This window comes from Ctenocephalides felis, unplaced genomic scaffold (genome assembly GCF_003426905.1).
Source record: "Ctenocephalides felis isolate EL2017-DRISC unplaced genomic scaffold, ASM342690v1 CF-g0.4_SCAFFOLD_01886, whole genome shotgun sequence".
Lineage (NCBI taxonomy): Eukaryota > Metazoa > Arthropoda > Insecta > Siphonaptera > Pulicidae > Ctenocephalides > Ctenocephalides felis.
The window spans coordinates 170,735,491-170,745,715 of NW_020538040.1; positions in this window are offsets into that span (position 1 = coordinate 170,735,491).

Sequence of the window (10,225 nt, forward strand, 5' to 3'; positions counted from 1 at the left end):
ATTCTCTGAAAGTTTTAGGTCTTAATATTAACTTTTAGATAGTGCGCAATTCAATCAAACTTTGTATGGAAATAGCATGGAAAAAATTTCGAAAATTTTAAAAACTTTTTTTAGGTATAACAAATGAATTAAAAGTGATAATTTGTGTCATCTTTTATTGAAAATTCGACGCTTCGCAAAACAGTTTTTTTTTAATTTGTTTTGTAGAGCGTCGAATTTTGAATAAAACTCATTCATTTGTTCGCTAAGTTATATCTAAAAAACATTTTTAAAATTTTTGAAAAATTTTCCATGCTATTTCCATACAAAACTTTGATTGAATTGCGCACTATCTAAAAGACAATATTAAGAGCTTAAACTTATAGAGGATTTTATTTATCAATTTGGAAGCATTTGAGCCCATGGGAGCAAGGAAATTCGAAAATGTCCATATTAAAGACCACCATAATAAATATATGTATATATTTATATATCAATATTGCCAGACACAGGTGTGAATATAATATGAATATAAAAATATATTACAATCATCACATTACCACATAAAATACACACAAAATTTGCATACACAATTCGTAAACAAAAAAAAACTATTTTTTTTAACAAAATGTCACATCACTTAAAACCCACAAATAAAAAGAAAAATCACATACCGGTTGATGTTAGTGTAAGAAAGAGGCCAGGGACTAACAGGGAAAATAAATGCTCCAGCTGCCTTTTCATTTTCTTGCGACGCTATCGGCTGCTCGGCTGACTCTGTGGACAAGAAAAAACTGATTTGAATTTGTACGGCAAATAGTGGAAGAGCTCGCTAACTTTTATACTTTGTTGAACGTAAAATATTATTGTAAACAATAAATAAATGTTTATGCATTCCCAAAATTTCACCGAATTCTCTGAATGATTACATGAATCACATATAACGTTATATTTATGATAATCACGATAATTAGTAGGGGCTTAATATTAGACTTACAGTATTTTTATAAAACCTAAAAAAAAATTTTGATGCAAAATTATTAAGAAAATTATTAAAACTTCAATGTGCAATTTAAAACACTAATTTATATGGGCTTTATATTTAGTGCTCGATTACTTTAAGTCGAAAATTTCATATTTATAATCAAATTAGGGGGCGTCTATTAATCACGTGAGGTTTTTAGGGGGAGGAGGGGTTTGACAAAAAATCACGAAATATCACGTGGGAGAGGGAGAGGTATAGTAAGATGTCACGTGTATTTATTTCTTAACTACTTTTTTAAAAAAAAGTTCAAACATTTTCAAAAAAAATTCACAAAATGTACAATTTTTTCACGTAACTAAAAATACGCGTGATGTTTGGTGGGGGAGGGGAGGTAATTTTGAATATCACCTTGGTGGAGGTGATCCACCAAAAATCCTTAAAAACTCGATCACGTGATTAATCGACGCACCCTTATAAAATAATGAATAATTAAACATATTTTTTTTAAATATTCTTATACAATAATTTTTACACTTATCCTAAAACAACAAGTAAAGTTGTAGGAATAAAAATAGGGTTTAAAAATACCAAATCTTCTGACCATTGATTTTCATTTTTAGGCCTATTTTCAATCCTACAACTTTACTTGTTGTTCTTTTAGGATAAGTGTAAAAATAATTGCATGAAAATTCAAACTAGTGGGGTGCATGGCATCGTGCCTTAAGGCAAATTGCTGGAACTTCCCGTACCGTAATTAAAAATCTTGATACGGAACCCAAAGAAATTTACACAAAATGTGTGCACATTATTAAAATCTCTATAAAATATCTGATAATTTGATGTACATATGTCCAAGAAACATTTTTGACCGCCAAATGATAGTTTTTTAACTTATTTTTATTGAGAGTCCATAACCAATGGACCTGCCTTCCTAAAAATTTAATCAGTTTTTTATCTTGTCAATACAAGTAAAATGTTTTTTGAATTATTAAAATCAGACGCTCCGTTCTATTAAAAACTGAGTTACCGTTTTTGGTACTTTTTGCCCCGTATTTTAGGAACGGCTGGACCTGCCTTCGCCAAAAACTATTCAGCACGTCTCCTTATCAATACGAATCGAATGTTTTTTGAATTATTCAAATCGAATGATCAGTATTCCCGAAATCGTCGACGAAAATTTGTATCCGCACACACACACACACACACACACACACAGACATACATCCATTTTTTCCTAAGGTATGAGTATAAAAATTTTCATTTTCGATTTATTTGCGATTACTATAACTTATCCTACGGGAAGTTGAAAAAATAATGTTACAGCTTTACTAATTTAGTTTAACTGATTAGTTAATTAATTTAATAATTAAGTTTTAGCTAAGTGTACGATTTGAAAAAACGAGTAAAATTGAGGAATAAAAACAGGCTTTAAAAATACAAAATCATCTGACCATTCATTTTGTATTTTTAAAACATATTTTCCTTCCTACAACTTTACTTGTTAATTTGTAAGAATATGTGTAAAAATTATTGCATAAAAAATCAAGGAAATAATGTTACAACTTTACTAATTTAATTAAATAAATAATTATTTATTGTAACAATTCAGAATTCTCTAATTGTAAATGCACGATTTAAAAAATAAGTTGCCAAAAAAAGCGAAAAAGTAAATTAATTTTTTATTTCTTCTTAAACAACAATTAAACTTAAAGGTAGTATGAGTTGTGATAATATTGAGTTTTTCAGAAGCAACCCAACGGTTGGCCTATCTCTATTTAATGTATTTTATTATTAAAATTTTTCTAATAGTAATGATTTTCGATTTGATGAAGCATTGCAGGAAATGGCTATTTTCACTTACAAATAGAAATATAATGCCATATCTACTAAAAATAAATTCAATTTCATAGAGAGAACTTTTATCAACATGATAATTTTATTATTTTTTATGCAATATTTTTTATACCAATCTTAAAAAAACAACAAACAAAATTGTAGGAATAAATAAAAATAGGCTTTTAAAATACAAAATCTTCTAATCGTTGATTAGCTTAGCTTAGCTTAAAGAGAGAATATATGAAAGTTTTTTTTTATTATTGTTATATAGTAAGTATTACATCTGTCTTGAAATGGACAAGTAAAACTGCAGGAAAAAAACTACTTTAAAAATACAAAACATTCTGACCATTATCACATTGGCATATTTCAATATAACAAGAATTTTTTTTAATCTTGCCCTGGTAGTGTTGAGGTGTTCTCTGGCAAGTGGGTTTGGATGATCCTCGAAACGGCTTTTGTAATTGTCTTCAAGGTGTGTTCAAGGATATATGATAGCAACAAATAATTCTTTAAAAAAATGATCACATTTAAGGCAGTTTTTGAAACAAGGCATTAACGTTGTACGTCTTCTACGCTGTTTTCAAAATAATAAATTCGAATAATATCAAAAACTATAATATATAATTCACATACAATCTTGCGACACTATTCATAACGATTTATAACTTAAAATAATTACCATTTTTTAGCTCTCCGTCTAAAAAGCTACAGACACAAACATTTACAATATAAAACATATCGCAAAACTGTAACGGGCTCCAATCGCTCCGGGGACTTTATCATCATGTCACATAATCGCATAGAATACTCGCATCAATGCCAATGGACATTGGAAAATTTATGGCCAAACACAAATCGGAATTGTAAATTGAATTTTTTTTAAGGCATTGAAATCATTATCATCAAGTTCAAGTGCACCAAGTTTTTTTAATTAAAAATTCGCACTATGGAGCAGAGAGTTTTATAGCGCAAGTTGTTTGAGGTATATTATGATTAGTAACAAATATTGTACTAAATTGCGATATAAAAATCATGATAAACAAATCAATTGAATTAGCAAACCTCAAATACAAAGAAAAATTGAAAGCGATACCTTATATACTATTTTTATATGAACAGAAAAAAATAACACGACAGGGATCTTTGGATCGAATCCTTAGAATTTTAGAGTTAATTTGAAATTAAATAGAATTGGATTTGTGAAGAAAAATATGAATAAAAGTTAGGAGTAAGAATAGAAATGACAGAATTCGTATAGCTGAATTGTATTAGGAGTAAGAAGAAAAAATATTAGAACTCGCTGAGATTAGAAGAAGAATGAAGAAAGAAAATGGAAGGGAAGATAGGAGTTGAATAGAGTTAAGAATGAAGAAAGAAAATGGAAGGGAAGATAGGAGTTGAATATAATTAAGAATAAAGAAAGAAAATGGAGAGGAAGATAGGAGTTGAATATAATTAAGAATGAAGAAAGAAAATGGAAGGAAAGATAGGAGTTGAATATAATTAAGAATGAAGAAAGAAAATGGAAGGGAAGATAGGAGTTGAATAGAATTAAGAATGAAGAAGTCATGATTGAAGAAAATAATTGAAAAACATTGAAGAAAAAAAATAGAATACGATATATAAGATTGAATATGATTGAAAAAAATAGTATAGAATATAAAATAAAAATGTTGTAGGGGGCTAAATGCTCAGAGTAAGCGAGGCCAAATAAAATTTAAAAAAAATGGTTTATGGGGCCATATTTTAGCAAGCAATTTTTACTTCGATTTGTTGGGTTTTCTTGCTGCATCTTTAACTAAATTATCTAATAAAGTTCCATGGTTCATGTGAAAATTTTATTGATACTATCGTGTTAATAATATGCTTTTGATCTAATATTTCAAGTGAAAATGTATCAATTACCAAATGATTTCATGAGGGCGGGATTAAACTGATTGTGAGTTCATTGTGATTTTCTAGGAAGGAGGCTTAACCACCACACATACGAGGTCTGTTCAAAAAGTACCCGGAATTTTCGTTTTTTCAAAAAAATATTTAATTATTCGTCTACATTAATGTGGTACCCTTCAAAGTAGTCCCCCCCAGATATAATACACTTATGCCAGCGTTTTTTCCAATTTTCGAAGCACCCTTGATATTCACTTTTTGATATGTCCTTGAGCACTCTCAGCGATTTTCTTCAATCGAGGAAAACCGCCGTCCTTTCATGGGTCTCTTCAACTTTGGGAATAGGAAAAAGTCACACGGAGCCATATCTGGTGAATTTTTGCACTTTGCAACACTTTATTTCATTTTTTACGCAAAATTTAATACAAATTCTTTGACTTTTCAATTCTTCCATTGTAAAAATCGCCGAGCTCAGAAAAACACGTCGAACCTTAGCGACTACCACAGACAAAGTAAACAGTGAATATAGCTGAAAATTTCATCATACTTTAGGGGCATGTATACCAACACAATAAAAAAAAAAATTGACAATCAGACACTCCAGACCCGCGAAATTTAATTATTAGTAATTCCGGGCACTTTTTGAACACACCTCGTATATACAAATATAATATATATATATATATATATATATACATATATATATATATATCTTGATTATTTCTATAGCATATTTGATTTCAGCCAATTCGTTCAGGAACAACAAATTTATATATAAAATTATAGATATCGAACTCATTTTGTATAAAAAAGTGTTTTAACTTGGTGTTTTGTTTTTCCTGGTACGAATAACTGACTGATGATACATATCAAGTATGGAAACGTATAAATAAAAAAATTGTACGATGTACCAGTAGCGATGTACCTTTTCCCTTGAAAACATTTTTTTTAACATTTTTAATTACAATCTGTCACACTTAAGACATTCAGTAATTGTTTTGATTTTTTATATGGATTTTTTAATGGATGGCAACCCAATAGTTGTCCAACCCAATTATGTCTAATTAACTATACTTGAAGTATTTGCTGACATTTTTATTATATACACTTGAAAATATATATCGAAAATATGTTTCATATTGAAAATAGCCCATTTATTACACTTTTTTCCCTGAATCGAGTTGGAGTTTAACTCAGCTCACGGACCTGTCTTAGGGCAGTAGAACCCATTGTTATTATTATATATACCTTATGGATCTTAGGTAATAGGTATATTACCTAAGGTATATTTGGTATTTTGTAAGATAGGATATATTTAATATTTGTTTTTTGGATATGTAGTGCATGTATGCTGTAATAAATTGACCTCGTACAGACCATATACAGCATAGGTTGTATCTACCGATCGCAGATTCAATCTTATCAAATTTAATAATGTTTAAAAAAAATCTGTAACTACTTTTAAAGTCTTAGCTAAAAAATTAACGTCATTGTAATAATGGCATGAATATGCATTATAATTAAAAAAATAGTTGCGTTTAACTTGACAGGTAGATAATTATAGATAATTCTGTATCAGTGTTAAATAAATAGAAAAAATACTGATATGCAACTTTATGCAAGTCAGATGATTTGCAATTTTCATTAGGTACAGTTGAATCATCTTCATTCAGCATGTATCAGAATACGTCATGATACGCAATGGACAGGGAATAACACAACATTAGTCATTGTTCTTGCAAATCGGAACAATCAGTGTTATCAAACAATCATTATTATTCTTGGGAGTTGACAAAAACCGCAAAAGGACAATAGAGAATTACTGCACCAAAGCACAACTTTAAATAAATAGTAAACACTCTGATTATACAGCCGCAAGAAATGAAATATTTTACAATATTATCAGAGCTTTCTCGTGGCTTAGTATGGTTTAGAGCTATGAGCTTCCATTCGGAAGTTCGAGGTGCTTTGGGCAGCCTGATATCGAGCAGCAGTGATAACGATTCATAACATTTCATTTTCGCTCATTTCTTTGCCACGTTAAGACGGGAACATAAAATAGAAAATATCGATGAACACAAACTAAATATGTTCGAAAGTTGGATTTCGGCCAATAAAAGTGAATATGAAAGTCGGTTACGGTTTTAAAAACGTCGAGAAATGCATACATTTATAATAAAACCCTATAAAAAAAAAGTCATTATAAATTTGCGGTATTTTTAACTTCCCATAGGGTAAGTTATAGTAATCGCAAAAAAATTAAAATGAAAATTTTTATATATCTTTACGTTTCAAAGGTTTCCAAACATTTTGGCATACCTTAGAAAAAATTGATGTATGTGTCTGTGTGTGTATGTGTGTGCGTGTGTGTTTGTGTGTGTACGTGCGGATACAAATTTCCGTCGACGATTTCGGGAACAAAGATCAACCGATTTTAATAATTTAAAAAACATTCGATTCGTATTGAAAAGGAGACGTGCTGATTAGTCTTTGGTATAAACAGGTCTAGTTGTTTCGGAGATACGGGGCAAAAAGAACTAAAAATGTTAATTCAGGTTTCGAAGTGTCCGATTTGTATAATACAAAAAACATTTTACCTGTATTGACAAAATGAACAACCGGTAAACTTTTTGTAAAGGCAGGTCTAGTGTCTCCGGAGATCCAATGAAAAAAGTATAAAATAATGCCATTTGGCGGTCAAAAAATCAACATTAGACATATGTACATCGTATTATAAGATAATTTATAAAGATTATAACAATAAGTTAAAATTTTGTGTACATTGATATGGGTTTCGTGCCAATATTTACACGTTAGACGACTACGCGGCGCTTACGCGCTTTGATAATTCGACTCCAAATCAGCTACACAGTGCGATTGCTTTAAAAAAATCAAAATTTAAAAAAAAACTATTTTTTCAAAAAAGTCAAGTTTTTTAAAAATCTCCAAATTTTTTCAAAAATCGAATTTTTTCAAAATTTTGCAAAGTTTTCTTTAATAATTTGGTTTTCGATACGAGAAGTTCCAGCAATTTGCCTTATTTGACCGTTTTAGTTTAGAAATATTTGGTGTCAAAAATTCAGCTTTATGGACAGATACTTGAAAAAAATGCGAAACCATTGGGAAAATAAAGAAAATCATCAATTTCTCATGTCAACATGTTGCGCCTTTTTATGAAGTTTCATCAATAAAAATGCTATTTAGTCCACATTCGGGTTTACTAATAAATGTAAAACAAAAAGAAGCACCAGCAGGTTGCCGACCTCTGCACCAATAAAGCTTTTATGCGCTTACGATAACAATTTATACCTATATTAAAATATTCACAACCAAATGAATAAATCTTCAATTCCGTTTTTTTTGCGAACAACATAAATTTTGCGATCGTTAACATTTTTGCTAAAAATTTAAATAATAGAAGGGAGCCTTAATTATTGTATAATTATATTGGCAAAACTTTTGAAGAAAAAATTGATCAAGAGCTTAGGGAATATGACCAATAAACCTACCAAATACTCTTTTTTCAATATATGTTTTAATCACAAGCCGTATAAAATAAGAAATGAAATAGATGTAGTATCAGTCTTGTACACAGCTTTTCCGACATATAACTTTGTTTTTTTTTTTAATAAAAATGCAAAATTATCAGACAATTACAAAAGTACGCACGTGTCCAAAAATAATATCTGATGATAAAAAAATGATACGGGAAGAAAAGTTCAAGTTTTTGTGAACTTCGTGCTAAATCATTAGAAGATTAGATTATAAATATTAATAATAAACTATTTATTTACAATGTTATAAAAGTAAAACAAAATATTAAAAAAATAATTAACTAAATAATCTATATTGCAAAAATTAAACACAATTTTGCGGATTGTAGTCTTTTGTATCCAATATTATCATATATATTCTTGCAACAAATAAAGATTTTATTTAAAAAAATAGCCTAAAATTAAATAATTAATGACTAGCCTTCTAATCATTTGTCACCCACATCACTCCCTCACTCATCAATTATAAAAAAGATCACAATGTAGAATATAATAATATAATTGTATGTTTTAAAATATAATTGTATGCTTTGATGATTTAAAAATCATAAAACATATGATTAGCAATATCATATTTTTAAATATATATATAGTATGTGTATGTTTCAAATGATGTATGTTACTATATTTATAACCGTTGATAATTACTAATAAATTAACAATAATTACAAGCAGCGGTTTCCAACCTGTGGGGCGCGCCCTCTCAGGGGGGCGCGTACATCAGTTTCCAGAATACTATTATCGAAAATAATAGAAAATCGAAACGATTTAAAAATAAACAAAAAATAATTAATTTTTATGCATATTTTTACATAATATTGCATATTAATTTGTAGTCTGATAATATCAGTTGAGTATTTATAAAATTAAACTGTTGAAAAAATTAAGGAGGGCGCAACAATTTTTTTAAGTAAAACTTCTTTAGGCGCGACTAGGGTGTAAATCCGTACAAATGCAACGGAAGGCCGTTACGCCCGAACTGTTCGTCATTCGCTCTCGATGAGATCATTTCAACACGGGTCGATTGTGATTAGTCATCGTGTATGTGAATCTGAGATCTGTCGTTGTATGCCTACCGATTTCAACAAGGAAATCGACATAGATAAATAAACATTTTAAAGTTACGTCGTAGTACAAATCTTAATTTAATGAAAAATGCCTGAATCAGAAGAATATTTTACCCTGTTCCTTGAAAATAATAAAACAAATTAAACATTTGGGCCGTGTACTAAACGTAAGTTTATTGATTAGAAATTATTTCTATATTATTCGTAGTTTTCTATAAATATTTCTATAAATCTTTGAAGTTATTAAAATGGTCAATATTTTTTTAGGCAAGACAGATATTACAACTGTTCAAAGAATGAGATTATATCGCCAGCGAAAGGTTTTCTAAATGCTAATTATAATGACAAACCGATCATGTTATATTTGAAGTATGACTTTAATTAAATTATTGTTTTTAAATATTTGCATATTAATTTATTATATAAATGTGTATAATGGTTGAAACTAATAAATGTGTGCATAACGAGTGTTACCATATTACTAATAAACATTATTCAAAATTGTTATATGATGTATTTATTTTTACTTAAATGCCATCTTGTACAGTAGCAAATAAGTTTTACTTCAATCGCGTGTGAACCTTACGCGCACTCTTTTTTTTGTTAAAGCAGGGGGGCGCGGTGCAAAAAAGGTTGGAAACCACTGCATTAAACCAAGGAAACGTTACAGATAAGGCGTTACTTATTGTTAATAATCCAAGAGTTCCATTATCTTACTAAATTACATCAGAAAGATTACTATAGCAAATAATTTGATAATTATCATGACATTTTGGAATTATAAATAAAATAGCAAAAACAAATAAAACTGTCATATTTACCTTTAATTGTGATCTCCTAACATCCGTTCACTATGACATATGACACTAATTATTTGAAAACAATCAACAACACTCACAACACATTTCATT